Genomic DNA, 23,997 nt, shown 5'->3' with positions numbered 1-23,997 from the left:
CTTTTTTTTTCCTTTTTTATGAGATTCGAAAGTAGAAAGAAGTTGTATCAGAAAGGTGGGTTAGTTGCCTAGTGATATCCTAAATCCAATTATTTCACTCTCTTTGAATGTTGGGCACTCCTCAGGGTGGGAAAAAAATAGAGTATAGAACAAAAGGGGATAGATTAGTAGGTAAGTACCTGTAATACCCCATATTTTTCCTAGCTTAAATTAGTTCCTAGAATGTTAAGGGAGAGCTTAAAAAATGAATATCTTTTATTTCATATAGAAATTTTCCAGATTTAGACCTTCCATTATGTGGGAAATTGAATAAGCTTTCCATCGATACCAAATTCGCCTAATTTCAAAACTCAGTGAAGAAGTTAGTGCATTTATAGAAAGCAGTGTACCAACTGGGCAGTCACCGCATTGCGGTGAAGGACAATTTTATAATTGTCATTTTCCAGTGGACCTCTGCGATATTGGTGCATTGCGAGGAGGTACAATTTTCCTATTTTTCAATTTCCAGTATCCCACCACGATAGTGGCGCATCGCGGAGAACGTCCAGTTCTCACTCGTCCTTTTTCCAGTGAGCCACTGCGATAGTGGCGTGCCGCAGTGGCCTGCGAGTTGGGAAAATATTGCTTTTTCAGTTCTGTTTAAATACTAAAAGGGGTATTTTGGTCAATCCCCAAGGCTCCAATTCATCCAAAATAAGGAATTAAACATATTCAAGGCACTTTATGCCCAATTTCATCCATTCTCTCTCAAAGCAAAACCCTAGAGCTCCTAAGCTTCTTCTCCAAGAAATTAAAATCCTCCATGATTTCTCCAAGAAAGCTTAAAATTGAGGATTCTTAAGATAAGATAATCAAGAACTCATCTCCAAGAACTCAAATAGGAATCAATAATTCAAGTTTCTTCATCTAATCATCAATCAAGGTACGTGGGGTTTATGAACAAGGATTTTCTTCCATTCTTGTGCCCAAAACCAAGTTTTAATTACAAATTCATATGATTTTGAATGAATATTCATGAGATTTGAATTACGGTTCACACCCATTATTGCTATTTGCAAGATTATGAGATATCAAGTGTTTATGAAGTTAAATTGCATGTCTATTTCCATATTTTAATGCCTATTGCAGTAAATTCCAAATTTGAGTTAAATATCATTGATTTCATTACCAAGAATGATTATTATGATGTTTTGGCTTGAATTTAAAGCATGGGTTATCAAGCCCAAGTTTATATGTTGATATTTCAAGAAAGATGATGCTTTAAGCATCTTATGATCAAATTTATTTCAGACTTATAGCAAAGCTTTGAACTTTTGATCCTCAGTTTAGTTTTGAAATCCACTTTACAGATTTCTTATAGATTACAAAGTTTAGATCAGCTTTATTTATAGGTTTAATCAAATAAATGCATAATTAGTTTTAGATACACCCTTATGGTAGTTTCTAAAGTGGATTTCCAATAGAACGAGTATACAAATTTAAAGAGAGTAATATTTAGCATCAAGTGGAAAGTATGTGGGATTAGCGTGCCCTATCTTTCAGAAAAATACGTAGCCAACGTAGGTACAGATTATCAGATTATTCCCATTCCAATATGGATGACAAATTTAGTTTGTGACCAATCACATGGATAGTAGGTTATACTCCCTGGCAAGAGTATGACACCTCTCCTCATCGTGAGGTTTTTCCCTTAGGGGAACAAGACGTTGGACTCTATGTTAGCTCACATGGCTTATGTTGGTTAGAAGAACCTCCCTTAAGATAAACTTCAGATAAAGTATTTTTCCCTAACAGTAAAGGCTTTCAGAAAAGAATAATAGAAAAGCTTTTAGAAAAATAAGTGTAAAGGCTCACAAATTTATTTAGATTATGCTTTGCAGAAAGATATTAGCTACAGATTTTATCTTTCAGATTTCAGTTACAGAAGTGAGTCATTTATAACTTAGACAGTATGATTTACAGATAGAACATTAGCACAACTTTTAAAACTAAATGTCATGACTCACTAGATTTATAAAGTATGCTTTGTTATTCATGATTTCAGATTTCAGTATTTCAGATATTCCAGCTTATGTGAGTCATTTACATTTATCATGCATTGTTTAACAAATTATTATAATGAGATAACATTTTACTTATGTATTTCACCCTTATATACTCAGTACATCCTTAAAGTACTGATCCACATATATGTCTATATGCTATATTGACTCATAATATAGGTTTAGGTGCTCAGTATCAGCAGCGTGAGTAGTTCGAGCATCTACATCTATATCCGATAGTTGGTGAGTCCTCATAGTTCGGGGTTTGTCCTAGTGACTCTCTAGTTATTAGTAGTAGAGGCTTGTCAGACGGCTAGATATTATTCAGATTTATAGTATTGATTTTCATACATTATGTTCAGATTATTCTTAGTTATTCTAGTTAGTTTTCCGCATATAGTATGACTTTTATGTCTATATTTCTATTATTATAGAATTCAGATTTAGTAGAAGGTAGACAGGGTTAACGTAAGGCTACTCGTAGTCTTGAGCAATGTGTGACATCTCAGGACCAGGTTTAAGGGCATTACAAACTTGGTATTAGAGCCTAAGGTTTATAAGAGTCCCAGGGAGTTAGAAAGCTACGTTACATAAAGTCTTGATCATGGGTGTGAAGCACGCCATATTTATGAGCAAAAGGCTAAGGGATATTCTTAGGAAATCATATCTTTCTTTCATGATCTATCATGCTTACAGTATCTCTATTTTCTTTTAACTTATTCTCTTATGTAACAGTTGAAGATGCCTCCTCATTGAGCTAATTCCCACAAAAATAGTAACTAGCCACCCTATCCTGGAGATTTTTTGATTGAGAATGTATCCCATGCTGAGTTTAGGGCTGCCTTTCAGGCATTGGCCCAGGCAGTGACTGCTAATGTTCAGGGCAACCATCAGAATCAGGCTGTAGTCCCACTTCAGTAGAATAGGGATTTGGCAACAGCTAGAATTAGAGACTTCATAAGAATGAATCCGCCAGAGTTCTTTGGGACGAAAGCAAGTGAGGACACATAACTTTATTTAGATGAGGTGAAGAAGATTATCTAGATTATGGATGTTTCTAAAAAAGAGAGTGTAGAGTTAGCATCCTATAGATTGAAAGATGTAGCATATAATTATGTAGTGATGTGGAAGAATGGTATAGGTAAGAATGTTGTTCTTATAAGTTGGCAGGTATTTCAAGATGCTTTTTTAGACAGGTTCTTCCCATGTGAGATGAGGGAAGCTAAGATAGAAGAGTTTGTAAACCTAAGGCAGGGCTTGATGACAATGAATGAGTACTTCCTTAAGTTTAATTAGTTGTATAAGTATGCCCCTGATATGGTGGTTGATCCTGGGGAAAGTATGAGTAAGTTTGCTACTGGGGTATTTAGTTTGGTAGTCAAGGAGTGTAGGTCTTCTATGTTATTGGAGACATGAATCTTGCTAGATTGATGGTTCATGCTCAGAAGATTAAAGTAGAGAAGTTAAAGAGAAGAGAGAGAGGAAAAAAGAAAGCTAGAACAGGGCAGTTTGTGTATGGCCAGGCTAGGTCTCAAGGGGGGAAATCGTTCGCAATTTCAGAATCATTCATCTATGCTAACACTATTTGCATCTAGTGCTCCTGCTCCCAGAGGTAGGCAGGAGCAGTGGAGTAAGTCTTCTATGTCTAAATCCCAAAATAGTATGAGTGGTAGGCCAGTTATCCTCCATGTGCTAGGTGTCGTCAAAATCATCCTAGTGAGTGTTTAGCTGGACAGAAAGGTTGTTATGGTTGTGGTAAGTTGGGTCATGGGATTAGAGATTGTCCCATGCTAAGCAGGGAAATAGAGATGGTCATCCTCAGACTCAGGCTACTAGTGCACCATCTCTTTTAGGTTGCCCAGTCCCTCCTCAGGGCGCATCATCCAGTCCCGGTGGCGGTCAGTGCCAGAATTGGTTTTATGCTTTACCATCCATCAGGAGCAGGAGGATTCACCAGATGTTATTTCTTGTATGCTTCGTGTCTTTTATCTTGATGTTTATGTGTTGTTAGACCTAGGGTTGAGTTTCTGTTATGTGACCCCATTAGTTGCAGTGAATTTTAAAATAAATCCTGAAAAGATCCCTGAGCCTTTCTTGGTTTCTACCACAGTTGGTGAGTTAGTTATTGCCAAGTAGATCTATAGAAAGTGTCCTATCACTTTTCTTCATAAAATCATGTTAGCAGACTTAGTATAGTTAGATATGGTTGACTTTGATCTTATTCTTGGTATGGATTGACTCCATTCTTGTTATGCCTCCATAGATTATCGCACCCAAGTGGTAAAGTTCCAGTTCCCAGATGAGCTAGTTTTTGAGTGGAAAGGTAAAAGTTGATCTCCAAAGGGTGTATCTATTATCTATTTCTACTCAAAGACACTAAGTCTGAGACTTCGATAGTTCAGTCAGTTAGTGTAGTCTATAAGTTTCCTGATGTTTTTCCCAAAGATTTGCCAGGGGTATCTCCTGCTAGGGAAATAGAATTCTAGATTGACCTTTTTCCAGATACTTAGCCTATCTCAATACCTTTATATCATACGGCTTCCACCGAGATTAAAGAGTTAAAACGTAACTTAAAGATCTTTTAGATAAAGGTTTCATATGGCCTAGTATTTGTCTTTGGGGTGCTCCCGTCCTATTCGTGCAAAAGAAAAATAGTTCTTTGCATATGTGCATTGACTATCGTCAGCTAAATAAATTATAGTAAAAAACAAATATCCTCCTTCTAGAATTGATGACCTATTTGAGAAACTTCAAAGAGAAAGTTATTTCACAAAGATAGACCTTAGATCCAACTATCATCAGCTTAAAGTAAGGGAATATGATATTCCAAAGACAACCTTCAAAACTCATTATGGTCATTTTGAGTTTCTAGTCGTGTCCTTTGGACTAACAAATGCCCCAGCAGACTTCATGGACTTGATGAACAGAGTGTTAAAATACTATTTGGACATATTCTTCATAGTCTTTATCGATGATATTCTTTTCTACTCTCGTAGTGAGGATGATTATGCAGACCATCTTAGAATTGTGTTACAGAATCTTAGAGACCACCAGTTGTTCGTCAAATTAAATAAATGTGATTTTTTGGCTAAGATTAGTAGCTTTCCTTGGTCATATTATTTCCAGTGAGGGTATTAGAGTTGATCCCCAAAAGATAGAAGTCGTAAAAAATTGGCCTAGACCTATCTCTTTGTCAAACATTAGGATTTTCTTGGGTGTAGCTGGTTATTATAGATGTTTTATTGAGAGTTTTTAGTCTATTGCATCTTCTATTTCTAGATAGACCAAATAAAGTTAAGTTTTAGTGGTCAGATTCCCGTGAGAAGAGTTTTTAGGAGTTGAAGACTCGACTCACTTTAACCCCAGTATTAGCGTTACCTGATGGTATAGATGGTTTTATGGTGTATTGTGATGCATCTAGAGTTGGTTTGGGTTGTGTTTTGATGCAGATAGGTAAGGTCATAGCCTATTCCTCTAGATAGCTTAAGCCTCACAAAAAGAATTACCTAACCCATGATCTTGATTTAGCTGCAGTTGTGTTTGCTTTGAAAATCTAGAGGCATTATCTTTATGGAGTACATGTTGATGTGTTTACGGATCACAAAAGCTTGCAGTATGTGTTTACTCAGAGGGAGTTGAATTTTCATCAGAGAATATGGTTAGAATTGTTGAAAAATTATGATATGAGTGTGTTTTATCATTCGGGCAAGGCCAATGTAGTGGCAAATGCCCTTAGTAGATTATCTATGGGTAGTGTTGCTAATGTCGAGAATGATAATAAGGATTTAGTTCGGGAAGTTAAACAGTTAGCTAGATTGGGCATAAGATTGGTTGATCCAGCTGAAGGAAATGTTTGGGTTCAGAGTAGTTTCGAATCTTCTCTAGTTTTGGAAGTGAAGGAGAAGCAAGATAAGGATTCTAGTTTGGTCAAACTGAAGAAGTCAGTTAAAGACCAAAAGATAGAGGTTTTCTCCTAAAGCAGATATGGTATGTTGAGGCACTAGAGTAGATTCTGTGTGCCATGTGTCAATAATTTAAGGCAGTGGATTATGGTAGAGGCGCATGGTGCGCGTTACTCCATACATCCAGGTGCCACAAGATGTACCATGACTTGCGAAAAATCTATTGGTGTAGTGTTATAAAGAAAGATATAGTAGAGTTTGTAGCTAAGTGTGTAACTTTTCAACAGGTAAGGTTGAACACCAAAGATCTGGTGGTATGTTGCAAGAGTTCGGTATCCCTACTTGGAAGTGAGAAGAGGTAAATATGGATTTTGTGACTGGTTTACCCCATTTGCATCATCAACATGATTCAATTTGGGTGATAGTAGACAGATTAACTAAGTCAATGCATTTTTTTCCAGTTCACGCGTCTTACATAGCTGAAGATTATGGTAAGTTGTACATCAGAGAGTTAGTCAGATTACATGAAGTTATTTTGTCCACCATCTCAAATTGGGGTACTCAGTTTACCTCTCAGTTTTTGAAAGCCTTTCAGAAGGGTCTTGATTCCCAAGTTCATCTTAGTTTAGCCTTTCATCCATAGATAGATGGTCAAGCAGAGAGGACCATTCAGACTCTAGAGGACATGTTGAGGGCATGTGTTCTTGAGTTCAAAGGTAGTTGGGATGACCATTTTCCATTGATTGAGTTCTCTTATATTAATAGTTATCATACTAGTATTTAGATGGCTCCGTTTGAGGCTCTTTATAGGCGGCGATGTAGATCGCCAGTTAGTTGGTTCAAAATAGGTGAAACCACTTTGATTAGGTCGGACATGGTATTTGAAGCCATGGAAAAAGTTTGGTTGATTAGAGAGAGATTGAAAGCATCCCAGAGTCATCAGAAATTTTATGCAGATATAAGAAGAAGAGATCTTGAGTTTGAGGTGATGATCTTGTGTATTTGAAAGTTTTGCCCATGAAAGGGCTGAAGAGATTTGGCTAGTAGGGGAAGCTTCATCCCCAATATGTAGGCCCCTTCTAGATTTTGAGTCGTGTTAGGAAGGTAGCATATGAGCTTGATCTACTCGCGGATTTATCCTCAGTTCATCCAGTATTCCATGTGTCCTTGTTGAAGAAGCGCATGGACAATTCAGCTATTATAGTTCCTCTAGAAAACACCGATATTCAGAATAACGTTTCTTGTGAAGAAGTTCTAGTAGAGATTCTTGATCATCAGATCCGTAGACTAAGAAACAAAGAAGTTCCCTTGGTCAAAGTTCTATGGAGGAATCAGTACGTTGAGGTTGCTACTTGGGAAGAAAAAGCAGACATGTGTATAATGTATCCTCATCTCTTCTCCATGAACTCAGATTCAACCGAAAGTAATAGTTTTCCTTCATTCAGTTCTTTTCCAATTTCAAATTCAGCCATATAGCTATTTTCATAAGAATTCATGCACTCACAGATTAGTTTAGTTGCTCATTATATTTGAGATTCAGTCATACAGCTTATTTCAGCTGTGCATGATAGCTTATAACCTCAGATTCCTTAGTATTTCAGCTTAACTAGCCATATTCGAGGACGAATGTTCCCAAGGGGGAGATATTGTAATACCCCATATTTTTTCTAGCTTAAATTTATTCCTAGAATGTTAAGGGTGAGCTTAAAAAATGAACATATTTTATTTCATATAGAATTTTTCATATTTAGACCTTCCATTGTGTGGGAAATTGAATAATCTTTCCATCGATACCAAATTTGCCCAATTCCAAAACTCGGTAAATAAGTTAGGGTATTTTTAGTAAGCAGTGTGCCAACTGGGCTGTCACTGCATGGTGGTGAAGGACAATTTCATAATTTTGATTTTCCAGTGGACCTCCATGATATTTCCGCGTCGCGGGGAGGTCCAATATTCCCATTTGTCAATTTTCAGTATCCCACTACGATAGTTGCACGTCACAGAGAATGTCCAGTTCTCACTCATCCTTTTTCCAGTGAGCCACAACGATAGTGGCGCACCGCGGTGGACTGCTAGTTCGAAAAATGTTGCTTTTCTCATTCCGTTAAAATACTAAAAGGGGTATTTTGGTCAATCCCCAAGGCCCCAATTCGTCCAAAACAAGGAATTAAACATATTCAAGGCACTTTATGCCAAATTTCATCCATTCTCTCTCAAAGCAAAATCCTAGAGCTCCAAAGCTTCTTGTCCAAGAAATTAAAATCCTCCATAGTTTCTCCATGAAAGCTTAAAATTGAGGATTCCCAAGACAAGATAATCAAGAGCTCATCTCCAAGAACACAAATAGGAATCAATAATTCAAGTTTCTTTATCTAATCATCAATCAAGGTATGTGGGGTTTATGAACAAGAATTTTCTTCCATCCTTGTGCCCAAAACCAAGTTTTAATTACAAATTCATATGATTTTGAATGAATGTTTATGAGATTTGAATTAGGGTTCACACCCATTATTGCTATTTACAAGATTTTGAGATTTCAAGTGTTTATGAAGTTAAATTGCATGTCTATTTCCATATTTTCATGCCTATTGCAATAAATTCAAGATTTGAGTTTAAATATCATTGATTTCATTATCAAGCACGATTATTATGATGTTTTGACATGAATTTGAAGCATGGGTTATCAAGCCCAAGTTTATATGTTGATATTTCAAGAAAGATGATGCTTTAAGCATCTTATGATCATATTTATTTTAGATTTATAGCAAAGCTTTGATCTTTCGATCCTCAGTTTAGTTATGAAATACACTTTACAGATTTATTATAGATTACAAAGTTCAGATCAGCTTTATTTACAGATTTATCAGATAAATGCATAATTAGTTTCAGATGCTAGTTTTTAAAGTGGATTTCCAACAGAATGACCATATTCATTTAAAGGGAGTACATTTATCACCGAGCGGGAAGTATGTGGGATTAGAGTGCCCTATCTTCCATAGAACTACATAGCTAACGTAGGTACAAATTATCAGATTATTCCCATTCCAATATGGATGACATATTTAGCTTGTGATCAATCACATGGACAGTAGGTTATACTCCCTGGCAAGAGTAAGACACCTCTCTCCATCATGAGGTTTTCCTCTTAGGGAAATAAGACGTTGGACTCCATGTTAGCTCACATAGTTATGTCGATTAGAAGAACGTCCCTTTTAGATAAACTTTAGATAAAGTATATTTCCCTAACAATAAAGGATTTCAAAAAAGAATAACAGAAAAGATTTTAGAAAACCAAGTGTAAAGGTTCACAAATTTATTTAGATTATGCTTTACAAAAATATATTATGCTTTACATAAATTTATTTAGATTATGCTTTTAGAAAAATAAGAGTTTCCTCTGGCTTCACCCCGATCAGGCATAGTTCACCATATTATGGGTCCCGACAAGTATGCTCACACTCGAACCCTTCTAAGAAGATCTAGGTCAGTCACAGGCAGTGCGCGTCTCTGGCGTGCTTCGGCATCTATGCGCTTTGGATGCTGGCCTGTGGGGCTCCCCATTTGACCCATCTTGAAACACGGACAAAAGAGTCTTTGAAATTCAAAGGTAGAGGTGTCAGAAAAGTTACCGCAAGGATAACTGGCTTGTGGCAGCCAAGTGTTAATAGCGACGTGAAATTCTTGGATTTATGAAAGACGAACAACTGCGAAAGCATTTGCCAAGGATGTTTTCATTAATCAAGAATGAAAGTTGGGGGCTTGAAGATGATTAATTTTATCTTTCCAATTTTAGTTACAGAAGAGAGTCCTTTATACACTTAGACAATATGATTTATAGACAGAACATTAGCACAACTATTAGAACTTATTGTTATGACTCACTATATTTATAAAGTATGCTTTGCTATTCACGATTTCAGATTTCAGTATTTCAGATATTCTAGCTTATGTGAGTCATTTACATTTAGCATGCATTGTTTTACAAATTATTATAATGAGATGATGTTTTACTTATGTATTTCACCCCATATACTTAGTACATTCTTAAAGTACTGATCCATATATATGTCTTTGTGCTACATTATCTCATAATGCAGGTTCAGGTGCTCAGTATCAGCAGCATGAGTAGTTCGAGCATCTCCATCTATATCCAATAGTTGGTGAGTCCTCATAGTTTGAGGACTTATTCATTTAGATTTTCCAGCTTATTAGTTTATATGATTTAGTATTTCTTTTCAGAAAGTTCGAGTTAGCTGGGGGTTTGTCCTAGTGACTCTCTAGTTATTAGTAGTAGAGGCTTGTCAGACTGCTAAATATTATTTAGATTTATAGTATTGATTTTCAGATATTATATTCAGATTATTCTCAGATATTCCAGTCAGTTTTCCTCATTTAGTATGACTTTTATGTCTATATTTCCATTATTATGGGATTCAGATTCAGTAGAAGGCAGACAGGGATAGCTTAAGGCTACTCGTAGTCTTGAGCATCGTGTAACGTCTCAGGACTAGGTCTCTGGGTGTTACAATACCATTACCAACTACCAACATGAAGGAAAGCAACTCAATAAAAAAACCCTTATTGTAAGAAGCTGGTGGAAGGTGTGAGATCCAAATCACTGTCTTAGTCTGCTTCTTGTTTTGATGTATCACCTTCTTCATTAGAAGTGTTCTATCCCTTAAAGGGAGTAGGAAGGACTGGTTAGGCCCTTTCTATTCCATTTTTTATTCATAGTGCACTGGACACGCTTAGCCTATTCTTCTCTCTTCGACATGGTTATCTCAAGAACCTAGGTAGTGTTGATTACAAACCAACTTTTCCTATTCTTAGCTACTTTATCTACCTCACTTGATATGGAAAGCAAACCTGAAAGACCAAAATAAATTATTTAAAAGTCTCTTGTAAGACTTTTTTAAAAAAAGACCAGGCCATGGACTGGACGATAGAGGGTAATCGTGATATATTGAGAGATTTTGGAATATTAATCCAAATTAGATTAGTATAGGAATTTGGAATAAGAGACGGACCCCAGTAGGACGGGGAGTTAAAGATAAAGATGGTGGGTACAACCAACCCTGTAGGTGAAGGTACACGAAGACCACACACATATCTAGTTTGAATCTATATCCCATGCTCATCAAATCTTTAGAAAGAGAAGGACTCAAGTCAAGAGGATCTTTCTAAGTGCATGAGTTGGGTTTAGGAAAGGTTTTTACCATGAGTAAGTACATAGAAAGGAAAGAGAGAATGATTTCTTTGCATTTATATCATAGACCAGCGTAGAAACTCTCTAATGGAAAGTCTCTAATCAAATAAATAATAGGCCTTTAATGGTAAAGGAAAGAGGTCAAACCTATTTGGTACATTTACTTTCTCGATTTATTATACTATACATATTAGAGTTGCCACTAGAGGTTAGTTGGCGCATTTGGTAAAGTCTTTTGCTAGCTGGTGGATAGCAAGCAAGAAAGGTCAAAGCCAGTAGAGAAGTAAGTAAGGTCCATGGATTCATGTGAGCAGCTTTGTCTTTTGTGAGCATAAGCATTAAAGGAGCATGCATGCGCAGGTACCGAGGTGAAAGCTCAATCCAAGACATGAAAGTGGAGTAAGTAGGGCAATTCCAATGAAAAAAGGCATGGTTTATCTTAGTCTAGTCCTAAGGAAAGCAAATGACATAGAATAAAATATCATCTCATGTTCTTTTTAAATGGGGCACGAAGGCTAAAAAAAACATAAGATACGGAGGGCACTCCTTAAACCACTTTCTAGTTGAAGATGGAGGTGAGGGAAGATAGAAAAATAGCATAATTAGTAACCTCTTGCAGTCTTCTTATTGTCTTAGTTAGAAGTAAGACTAGAAAAAAAGAATCCCTTTTAGTTTAGATAAAGATTAATGGATAGAAAGATCCATGGGTTGAAGCAAAAAAAGCTCAGCTCAGGGGCCTGTGTACCTTATTCCAAAGATCTGATGGATAACTTTCATATTCCCTAGGGCTTTTATTCAGATGGAAGGGAAGTGAATTCATCAACCAAAGATGAAAGTAAGAAAGTCAATTCTTAATATTCTTTGATCCTGAAAGCCCAACACTCGGCCTAGAAATTCTTGTCCGAACCTTTCAATCGTAAGCCAATCAATTGAAAAGACAAGTTGGCCATCATTTAACACATTCCACCGATAAAGCATGCTGTCAAAGGAAAGAGTCACCCAAGAAGGCATTTCCAACCAAAACTTCACCTGTCGCAGAACCGTAACCCATCACTTCGCCTCTCCATGAATGTACATGCCTAGATCTTTGTCATTCTCTTCCACCAAAAGTAAGAATGGCATAATTAGTTGCACCTGCAACCAAAACCCAAGCTAGAGAATAAGCAAGTGATTGGTCCTTTTAAGTCTTTATTAGCTTAATCGGCTACTGGGACACAAATGAAGGAGATTTTAGAATGACTTCAATTGGCATACACAATATTACCCCAACTCTTTCTTATCCTCTTAGACTGCCTTGCTTAACCTTGAGCTCTTCGCTTCATGCCTTACTTCTACTCTGACAAGAAATCTAAGATGAGGGAATTAGAAGTCAGATTTGAAGCTGGACTTTCCCTATATGACATTTCTTTAAAGTTCACTTCGAAGCTTCTAGGTTTACTTGTTTTATATTATGGTTATAGAGAATAACTCAGTCCCTTGCTTCCATTAGTCAGGTGTAGGGATCTCATCTCTTTAGCTAGAATTATTCTTTTTGCATATATAGATAGTAGATAAAAAAATGATTTGACTTTCCCGTAGCTTTCTTCAAAACTCTTTCTTTTCTCTTTTATTTTCACCTCATAGTTTTGAAATGAATGTATTTTTTCTTCTTGCTTCACCTTCATATAGAAGAACGAAAGGAGAAATCAATGCTCTAACACAGGGATATCTTACATGTCTGATAACGAGACTTAGCTATGGCCTTAGGTCATCTTTCTATTCAAGCAAACTACGGGGCTTTTAGTTTCATTTCATCTAGTTTGTATGCAAAGAAAACGAGCATAAAAAGGATCCAGTTACATTAAGGGTATCGAGGTTGACTGGTTGTCTATCTAGGTGAGTATCAAACATGGTCTTTTTCTACAGCTTTTGAAAGTATTCATTCCAAATAAAATGTTTAGAGCCCTAATCATTGGCTAGCTCCATAACAAAGAGGTTTGGTTACCTCCAGTTGCTGGATGGTTTCATTATGAGGAATGAAGGAATCCATCCATTCATTGTATTTATCTATCTCAGGAGTCGGGTTTATCGAGTTTGATATGGTGAATCCCTTGATCAGGTCTTGAATGAGAATGAAGATAAGGAGACCCCCTAATGAAAAAATGTCTAAAAAAAGAAGTAATTTTGTATATAAAGATATGGGTTTCTGGGTTTAGATCAAAATGGAATCCCTAAAAACTAGGGATGGAGTATTAGACTTGTTCTGCTGCGATAGAGGCACTATAACCATAAGTGGAATAACAATCATTCAATTGATTACTCTTATCCTTCCTTCACTAACACAGAATAGAGAGAGCACTTCTTAAGCCAAGATGCCAAAGATAAGATGCGAAAGCTAGTCTATCAGAAGGAAAAAAGCGAGGGAGTGAGGTTTTAGGTTTCATTATGGTTGACTGAAGACCAATACAATCTCAAAACTTAAAATAAAATTTAATGCAACTAAAAACATGAACAAATTCTTTCTCATTAGACTATTTTAACTGATTTTTTATGTCGACCCTATACTACGATTCTTCTTCTCTTATGAAATTTTGAGTTAGATGAACACTGCTTTGCTGTATGATGAAGTGATCTTTTCCTTTTATGAAAGCCGGTAGGGAGTTTAGAAAGTCGGAAGTAGGTTGTAAAAACATCTTTCAAAGGCATAAAGTACTTGTTGTATGAGGACTTTCAAATGCAAAAATCCCAATCAGGATGATTGTTCTCGTGGCTACTAGCTTCGCATACCTATGGAAGATATTTTTTTTGAAAAGTAGTACTTGTCATTTTATTTTAAAAATGGGTTGTGTATGTCCGAGCTCCTAATCCTAGATTTATAGTCTTATAAAGTACTTGGTCCTACATGAACTAGAAAATTCAAATCAATAATTTTTCTGCACAAAATAGGGAAAGAGAATGAACTAGAAGAAAGTGGATTTTATTCATTCTAGTACTAAAAGCATTTTCTTACATAGAAAGCATATATAGTACCAACCACACATCACAACATTACAAAAGGAAACATTAGTGATAGATACACATCAAAGACACAATACATCGGGGTAGATCTCTACAAATAACAAGAACACCATCAATGAAAACACATTACAAAGTGTCTACAGACACTTATTTAAACCTTTTGAAACTCCAAAGAGTCGACTGACTCTAAGTTATTTTCACCATGGATGCGGAAGGCCATCCTAACTATAAGGTACTTCCTTTCTCATATGAGGGTCCTCTCTTCTTCTTCCAAAGTGCTTATTTGGTTTAGGAGCTGTTGAATATGTTGTTCCACTAAATCTGGAAAAATATTAGGCACATATTATAAAAAGGCATGCAGAGTTTTTTGTTATTGGTGCTTTTTATTTTCCATATAGAGAATTCTTTGATTCATTTGAAAAAGTCTTTCAGTGGTGTCTGGATCTATCTCTCCCTTTGCTTTGCCAAATAGAGAAAGAAGTTTCTATTTATAGACGTTAGAAGCCCTTTCTCTTTCTTATTATATTATTTATAGCCCTATTTTTATTAGGTTGTCTTGGTTCCATAACATGGTTTAAACTTGGATTTTCATGAATATGGAACCCCATCCACTAGATTTTAGTGCGTTGAATAATTGTTCTTTCCTCGTATGCATTTGACTACGAAAGACCTACTTTCTTTTGGTAGGTATCGCCACATGGCTTAATCCCGAACCACTCCTTAAGAAATAGGACACAATAATATGGATCACATCAGAGAAGAGAGTACCTCATTTATTATAAGAGAGGCCCCTTGCGACCTTTCTTAAGAGATGGAGCAATCGTCACTCAACAACACAAAGCTGACCGGTACAACCCGCGTGCTTGCCTACTTATCTTTCATAGGCCTATTTTTACCCAGCTACATAATGGAAGTCCCCTCGGACAATCATCACTCAACTGATCAAAGATGATTGGTACAACCCACGTACTTGCCTACTTATCTTTCATAGGCCTATTTGTACCCAACTATAATCTCTTCCCTTATACGAGAAAAAAAGACACCTCGGCCAATCCTCAATTGACAGGAACTCAGTCCTAGCAAAGTAAAGTCTTTGCCCCTATCGCTTGATTGATCTGATTAGACACTTTCTCTTACCTACTTTTGATAAAATAATAAGAGTACAAGTTATCCCTAGTAGTATACTACAATATCTCTATATCTCTTAGAAAATGAGTTTGATAAAGAAATTCGTGATAATATTATTGAAAAATGAACATAGTATCTCATCCACCCTTTAGAGAGAAGAACTTAGAAATCCTTAAAAAGTATCTCATCCACCCTTAAGAGAGAAAAACTTACAATCCTTAAAAAATGAACGTAAGAATCCATCCACACTGGAATGGATGGTACTAAGTCCTCAAGCCTTTCATATATTTGGAGAACTTCCACCTATAAAGGAAACAAAAATCTATATGAAGTAAAAGAAGAAAGGGTCACCAATTACTACAAAGAACCTAATGGATTTAATGCAAAATAAAAAAATATAATGATGAAAAACTATCCTAGATGTAGGTGCATCTTACCTATAAAAATAAAAAGACATGTCTTTATGGTTGTATGTATTGAGAAATGTGTGAATGATTGCTATTGGTCATATAGATCCAATCATATCGGTATTGGGAAATTATCTATTACTGTAAAATATGATAGGTCGTGTAATAGATTTCTGGGGTGAATCTTGATCCTTGATAGAAATGAATATAGTACATCTAATCATACTATTATTAATGAGTTTTGGGGAAATTAATACAGGCCATTAGTAGGAGCCTCTAGTCAGGAGAGTTTGGGTGTCGTGGGTGTCTTTGGTCTGTGAGTGTATGTTACTACAAGGTGGGTGTCCTATCTCTTATTTCTTATTTAGAATTGCTCGGGATTCCTATTATTTTGTATTTCTCAGATATCTATTTTATTATTTCTTATTCCTTATTTCTGTTATGTCATCCATCCTGCTTTATGTTTTACTACGACCTTGTTTACTATTCTCTATTCTGAGCCGGGGGTCTATAGGAAACAACCTCTCTATTTCTTCGGAGGTAGCGGTATGGACTGCTTACATTTTACCCTCCCCAGATCTTACTCTATGGGAATACACTGGGTTTGTTGTTGTTGTTGTTGGGAAAATTAAAACAGGGATATATATGATAAAAGCAGAAATAAAGAAGAAAAATCTGTATATAATAATAATGTTATGAAATTATTGTATGATTATAAGAGGGATAAAAAGATCATTAATAGTACAATTGACATCTCAAATGAAGAATTACTTGAGTTACAGAAGAAGAAGATATAACTAGTCAATTTGATGAATGTGGCATATTTAATGAAATTCCTAACTTAATCAAACTATTGATAAGAAAGCATATTATAAATGCTAAATCTTATTTGTATAAATATCTTCCTCAAGAAATTTAGAATAGTACTATTAATCAGTTCGATCAATATACGCTGGAGGCTATCATAGTATATGTCTTAGGGTTGTTGTACAACTGTACTCAAGACACCTCAGTTGTGAGGGTATCTACATTGTTGGACAAGTTAGATAGTACAGTTCGAATACAGAACAATATAATCAATAAGAAAAATATAGTTAGTAGTACAACAGCAAGTAGTTGAGTTGATATCAAATGTCATAAATATCAAATTGGTAAAGGATTGATCGAGATCATGATTGAAAGAAAGTTGATCAAAATTAAGACACTTTCAGATGATAATAAAGCAGCAGTGAAAGAGAAAGAAAAGGGTTATTCTAAATGAATTTATTCTTTGTATATGATTTTGACAACAATATTATCCCTTTGAAACTCAATATTCGAATGGTTTGCAAGCCTTTAAATTGGGAACAAATATCAAAAAATCAATCTTCCTTGCATGCCTTTAAATTGGGAACACATATCAGGAAAAAAGGTCCATTTGACACTGGAGAGCCTTTTCTGTTATCGGATATGGTAGGAGGTTACTTAAGTAGTCTTACCTTAGATATATATCATTCTTTGGGTTTTAAATCATTAAACAATTTTAGTCTTATATAATCTCGTGACCTAAGAACATTCTATATAGAATTTAATTCATATTGGTATAAAGACATGTGCAACATATTAAATAGGCTTCAGAGATAAGGATTTAAAATAAATTCAAATATATTGGAGTTCATTAAGAATCATTGTGCTACTTTAGAAAAGTAGGTCTTCTTATGCCAAGTATACTGGCACACCTGAATCTTAAAGAAGCCTACGATCTTCTGAGGAAATCTTATTTCCTGAATAAGGATATAAAGAATGTTTGTGGCCTTAGTGATCACTTGAAGGAATTGGAAAATAAGATGTAAAAAGCTAGGTATAAAGATTTCATAATCAGGCTAGCATCAACATACGAGGGTTATGTCTTTTATCTGCCTGCCGTTATGGACTTCCGTGGATGAATATACCACAGTGGTATCTTGCATTTTTATGAGCGTGATTTATCAAGAAGTTTTATTCTATTTTTCGACATGCCTCAAGAAGGAATCAACTAGTCAGCTAAGGGCATAGTAGCCACATCAGCTGCCTTTAAGTATAAGAAATTCGATCTTTATGGTGATGGTCTAAAATGGTATAAGAAAAACCATAGTTTGATCTATGCTTCTGACGAGAGTTTAGTAAGCATTGCTAATGGTGCTAGTGATCTATTTAAGCTTATAACCAAGGTCCTGAGTAACAATAGAGTAGAAGAATCTACTAGGGTCCCAATAACTCAAGATGTTGCTGCCAGTGCTTATCAGATCATGAGTTATTTATTGCTTAACAAGAAAATGGCTAAGAGAAGGAATCTTAATCCCCACCCTGATGGGAAAATACATGATGTGTACTTGTACATTCTATAAGATTTTAAGGAATTTTTGCATGATCGAATAAATGAGAAATTACAGATGGAAATGATTGAATCTAAGTTAGATAGAAAGCTCATCAAAAGTCTATTCATGCCATTGATCTATGGGAAAAATTATACAGGGACATATATGATAAAAGCAGAAATAAAAAAGAAAAAGCTATGTATAATAATAATGTTATGAAATTATTGTATGATTATAAGAGGTATAAAAAGATCATTAATAATACAATTGACATCTCGAATGGAGATTTACTTGAGTTATAGAAGAAGATTGAAGATACAACTAGTCAATTTGATGAATGTAGCATATTTAGTGAAATTCCTAACTTAATCAAACTATTGATAAGAAACGATATTATAAATGCTAAATCTTATTTATATAAATATCTTTCTCAAGATATTTAGAATAGTACTATTAATTAGTTCAATCAGTATATGCTTGAGGCTATCATAATATATGTCTTAGGTTTGTTGTACAAATGTACTAAAGACACCTCAGTTGTGAGGGTATCTACATTGTTGGACAAGTTAGCTAGCATAGTTCGATTATAGGCCAATATAATCAACAAGAAAAATATGGTTAGTAGTACAACAACAAGGATTTGAGTTGATATCAAAGGCCATAAATATCAAATTGGTAAAGGATTACTCGAGTTCATGATTTAAAGAAAGTTGATCAAAATTGAGACACTTTCAACAGATGATAATAAAACAGTAGTCAAAGAGAAAGGAAAGGGTTATTCTAAAATGAATTTATTTATTGTATGTGATTTTGAAAACAATCTTATCCCTTTGACACTCAATCTTCAAATGGTTTGCAAGCCTTTAAATTGGGAACAAATATCAAAAACTCAATATTCCAATGGTTTGAAAGCCCTTTAAATTGGGAACACATATCTGAAAAAAGGTCCATTTGACACTGACAAAGGGAAGCCTTTTTTGTTATCGGATATAGTAGGAGGTTACTTAAGTAGTCCTACCTTAGATATATATCATTCTTTAGGTATTAAATTATTAAATAAGTTTATTCTTATATCATCCCGTGACCTAAGAAATTTCCATATAGAATTCCATTTATATTGGTATAAAGACATATGCAACACATTGAATAGGCTTCAGAGACAAGGATTTAAGATAGATTCAAATATATTGGAGTTTAGTAAAAATCATCGTGCTACTTCAAAAAAAGTAGGTCATCTTATGCTAGGTATACTGGCACACCTGAATTTTAAAGAAGCCTACGATCTTCTGAAGAAATATTATTTCCTGAATAAATATATAAAAACATTTGTAGCCTTAGTGATATCTTTAAGGAATTAGCAAATAGGATGCAGACAACTAGGTATAAAGATTTCATAATTAGGCTAGCATTTGCATACAAGGGTTATGTTTTTTATATGCCTACCTTTATGGACTTCTGTGGACGAATCTACTGCAGTGGTATCTTGCATTTTCATGAGCGTGATTTAGCAGGATGTTTCATTCTATTTTCCAAAAATCCTCAAGAAGGAATCAACTAGTCAGCTAAGGGCATAGTAGCCACATCAACTACATTTAAGTATAAGAAATTCAATCTTTATGATAATGGTCTAAAATTGTATAAAGAAAACCATAGTTTGACCTATGCTTCTGACAAGAGTTTAGTAAGCATCGCTAATGGTGCTAGTGATCTATTTCAGTTCATAGCTAATGTCCTGAGTAATAATAGAGTAGAAGAATCTACTAGGGTCCCAATAACTCAAGATGCTACTGCCAGTGCTTATAAGATCATGAGTTATTTATTGCTTAATAAGAAAATGGCTAAGAGAATGAATCTTATTTCCCACCCTGATAGGAAAATACAAGATGTGTACTTGTACTTGCTATAAGATTTTAAGGATTTTTTACATGATCAAATAAATGAGAAATTATAGATGGAAATGATTGAATCTAAGTTAGAGAGAAAGCTCATCAAAAGTCTATTTATGCCATTGATATATGGGAAGAAATTAATCAACATGGAAAAGGATATTAGGCTAAAATATGGTGAATTACTTAGTCGAAAGGACAACCATAACCTCGCAAAACTTAGCAATGAATTTGGGAAATTTAAATATCCAGACATAGTACATTTAATGAAGTTAATAAATACCATTAGTTGGTTTTGTTCTGTAAGAGATCGACCATTGTTTATAGTGTACCATATTACACTAAAAAATAGAATTATATGTCTTTTTTAAATGAAGAGATAATTATTTATGAAAGGACTACCAAAAATAGACGACGGGTTACTCTAAAAGTACCTACCATGAATAGGGATAAGCGAAAGACTCAATCCTTAGAATGTGCTAACTTTGTTCATCAGAAGGATGCATACATAGCCATGAAAGTAGTGGAATCATTCTTGAGTCATCGTACACCTATATATACCGTACATGAGAATTTTCTAACAAATTTTCCTTACGGAAGAATAGTTCCTAATTCATATACCAATGTATTTATTAATATGGGACATCCAATAAAAATAATAAATAAATTTATTAATCAAAATATGATTGACCCTTCATCACCCTATAAAAGAATATAATATGAGGCGTACAAAGTTCCTATACCATTTGATGATCGTACAGATATTCTAATTTTACTTTTCCCAGAATCTCTAAGTAAAGATAAAAAGATATGGGATAAAAAGGCATTAGAGTTTTTTTAAGTATTACTACTCCTATACATCTACAGTGGGTAGTAAACATAATTGGGAGAGATTGTTGATGCTTCTAGAGAACAAAAGTCATAATTACAGCGTACATAACTAATAAAATGGACCTACCAGTAGATATTCAAAGGGAGAGGGTATTTTTCGAAAGGCTAGAAAGTTTGATGTATATAGATATGGTGAGTGTGCATGCGGGGGTGTAGGTATACCACTTACGAGAAAAAACCCAAGGAAGTACAGTAGTTAACTAAACGCAAGTAATAAGTTTGTCAATTCTTTCTCCGAGGCCTCCCATTCATTCTTACTCATTTCATAATTTTATTGTTTAGGTCAGTTCATAGATTCCAAGCCCTTTTTAGAAAGCCCTCATCCCTCCCCTATGAAAAAAGAATGTTGCTTGATTGAGCGAACATTGGTTGAACCTTTCTAACTGACGCCCCAGTCATAATGCCACCCATGTCTTTTTTTCTTTTGAACAAGCCTTCTAAATTCATATTTTTATCCTTTTATTTGATTTCATAATAATAATAACTGGAGGGTTTCATTAATGAAAAGAAAAGTCGAGGCCCGCCATCTGCTAGCATTGTGGTTTTCCATAGATTCTTTATCAATATCCCACCCTTTTTTGAACCTTGTCAATGATCAAACTTAAATATATAAATTGAGTGCCATTTGATGAGTAACTGAGAACAAAGGAGAGGGATATGGAAAGAATGAAGTAATGAAAGAGGAAGTCATTTCTAGTAGTAACGACTTGTCACAATCCATTAGTTAATATAGAATCCATGCCCTAGGTGTATGAAAAAATATTCTTTTTTCTAAGAGTATATAATAAAATGGTGTGAAAAGTTCCACCCTATAATCAAGAGGGTACTAACGAACAACTAATCCCTCTCCGAACTGCAAAAGATAGTTGCCCATCATATGGCTCACCAATTTTACTTGCCTCTATGGGAGGCTTGCTCTGGGCAAGTTCAGATCACTTAAAATACATAGGCTCTATGAAGGAAGGGATTAGGTTAGGAACATTTTCAATATGATTCTTTTCCTATATTTGTTTGATGCGAAATGTGAGTTTGTTTTGTCCACTTTGTTTATCTCCTTCTATTAAAATAATTAAAAAGAAAGGCGAGCTTGCTTCTTATTCTCGTGTTTGATCTCTTCCATCTTAGCCTAGCTCATTTTTACAATGTTGAAGAAAGGTTTGAAACCCTGTAGAGAATGAAGAGGGGATAAGGATCTTCATCTCAACAGTGCTTTTCGAGGCTTCACTCCCCCCCAGAATAACAAAGGCCCCATTAAGCTTGGGCAAAGATGGGGATAAAGAGTAAGGATTGAAGACTCCTTAGCTTTGGCTGGAACTGAATAGGGGTTAGCTCTGTAAATGTGTAGATACAAGTGTAGTGTGGTGTAGTAGTAGGAACTTCTAGGTCCCTTCCTGGCTACTGGATCAGTCCAGTGCTTCAAGTACTATGGACCCTCTTCCATTTATTGCAACAAGCCTTTTTATATGGAGGGGGCTAAGTACAGTTGTTTGAATCAAAGGTTAAATGAAATCTACTCTTTTTTAGATAGAAAAATTGAAAATAGATAGGATAATGGATAGATCTATCTTTCTATTCATATATATTGCTAATATAAATGGATTTACATAGTGTTGTAGAGTAGCAAGATGCCCTAAATCCTTGATTTGGCTAGGATAGACTGCACTACTTTGGGCCTAGGAAGCGAAAGGAATGAGCTTGACTGCTTGTCCTCCATACTTGTTTTTCTTTGTACCTGTTCTGCATGTGCTTCGTGCACCATTGGCACTTTTCTGTCCTCTTATTCTTCATTGGACAGTTTAGACGGACTTCGCTGTTCTTTCCCAACTAAAATTAAAAGGGTTGTATCACATTGAGATACCGATTCGTTTTCCGCCCCTAATGAGATGGGAAATTTTTCACCCCCTATTTATACTTTTGGGCTCTTCATCTTTCTTAATCGAGATCCATCCTGGCTCATGTCATTCCATCAAATGGCAAGAAACACCTTAGTATACGATTGTATGCAGTAACTGGGAGTTCAATTACACCTAAGTCCAACTTCAATACACTAAACCAAGGTTTATCTCGTGTAGTCATTGTGGACTTGTACAAGGATATTGAGATGGTTGATGTATCAGACTCGACCCTATCTTTCATAGCATGCATTCCCATCTGCATTGCAATGGATTCGGTAAGCTACATGTCCAGTGCATGAAGAACTACCTTTGTTCCCCTTTCTTACTCATGGAAACCTTCCAGCCACCCAATGACCTATAACGCTAGTCACTACTCCCACTAGTGCTAGAAAGTAACCCCCACAACCCAAAGCAATGAAGAACACATAGAATTTTCTACAAAATCTAGCTAACGAGGGTATTCCTACGTATGAGAACATATTAATGGAGAAGGTAATAGCCAAAATAGGATTTGTTTTGGCTAGAGCACCCAAATCAACTATATATTTGACATAGTTTTGCTGTAATGCTAAAACTATGACGAATGCATAAATAATGATACTAATTAGTAGTGATTGAATTCCTTCTATTGTTCCATATGTGAAACCAGTATGAATATAACCTATATGTCCAATTGAATTATGAGCTAGAAGTTTTTTTACTTTTGTTTGGGTCATGGCGGCCAGTGCTCCTAAGATCATAGAAGCAATGCTATAGAAAAAAAGATTTATTTCAATGTTGCTCCGTAAGAACAACAAATAGAAACATATGAAATATTAGAAGAAACAAAGATTTTAGGCATAATAAAAGGAATGTTGTAATCGGAGTGGGTGAACCCTCATAGATATCAGGTGCCCACATATATACAGTCAAAAGATATATGGAGTATAAAGGGTAGGGTATTTTCTTTGGGTCTCGAGAAATGGAATAGATTCAGCCCCATAAGTTTGACATTTGCCACTGAGGAATTCACACGAAAGGGAACGAGGAATTCTCAATGAAAAAAGTTCTCTCTAAACCAAACATGAAAGTCATTTTCCATCAGACAGCTTTTCCTATAAATCTACTCTCAACTTGGATTATATATAAAAAAAAGGTCTTGTCTCAGCCATTCCACATGCTACTTAGAAGATATGTGGTTATCTAAAATGGATGCTCTCTTTTTAGCAGATGTTGAACCTGTTGTGCCCTATTGACTAAGAAGGGGCGGACACAGCAACTACAAGGACCCCTTTTTTTTAGTTGTTGCCAACGCTTTCTTGGGCCAA

At 35.3% G+C, this 23,997-nt stretch overlaps 1 pseudogene; it reads right to left on the bottom strand.

Annotated features, from left to right (window-relative positions):
• Positions 1 to 23,016: 23,016 nt before the first annotated feature.
• On the bottom strand, positions 23,017 to 23,590 carry LOC124896532 (annotated as a pseudogene).
• Between the last annotated feature and the right edge of the window lie 407 nt (positions 23,591 to 23,997).

Source organism: Capsicum annuum, chromosome 3, assembly GCF_002878395.1.
Source record: "Capsicum annuum cultivar UCD-10X-F1 chromosome 3, UCD10Xv1.1, whole genome shotgun sequence".
In the NCBI taxonomy this organism is placed as follows: domain Eukaryota; kingdom Viridiplantae; phylum Streptophyta; class Magnoliopsida; order Solanales; family Solanaceae; genus Capsicum; species Capsicum annuum.
The sequence above is the reverse complement of the archived record's forward strand: the minus strand, read 5'-3'. Positions and strand labels throughout refer to the sequence as shown.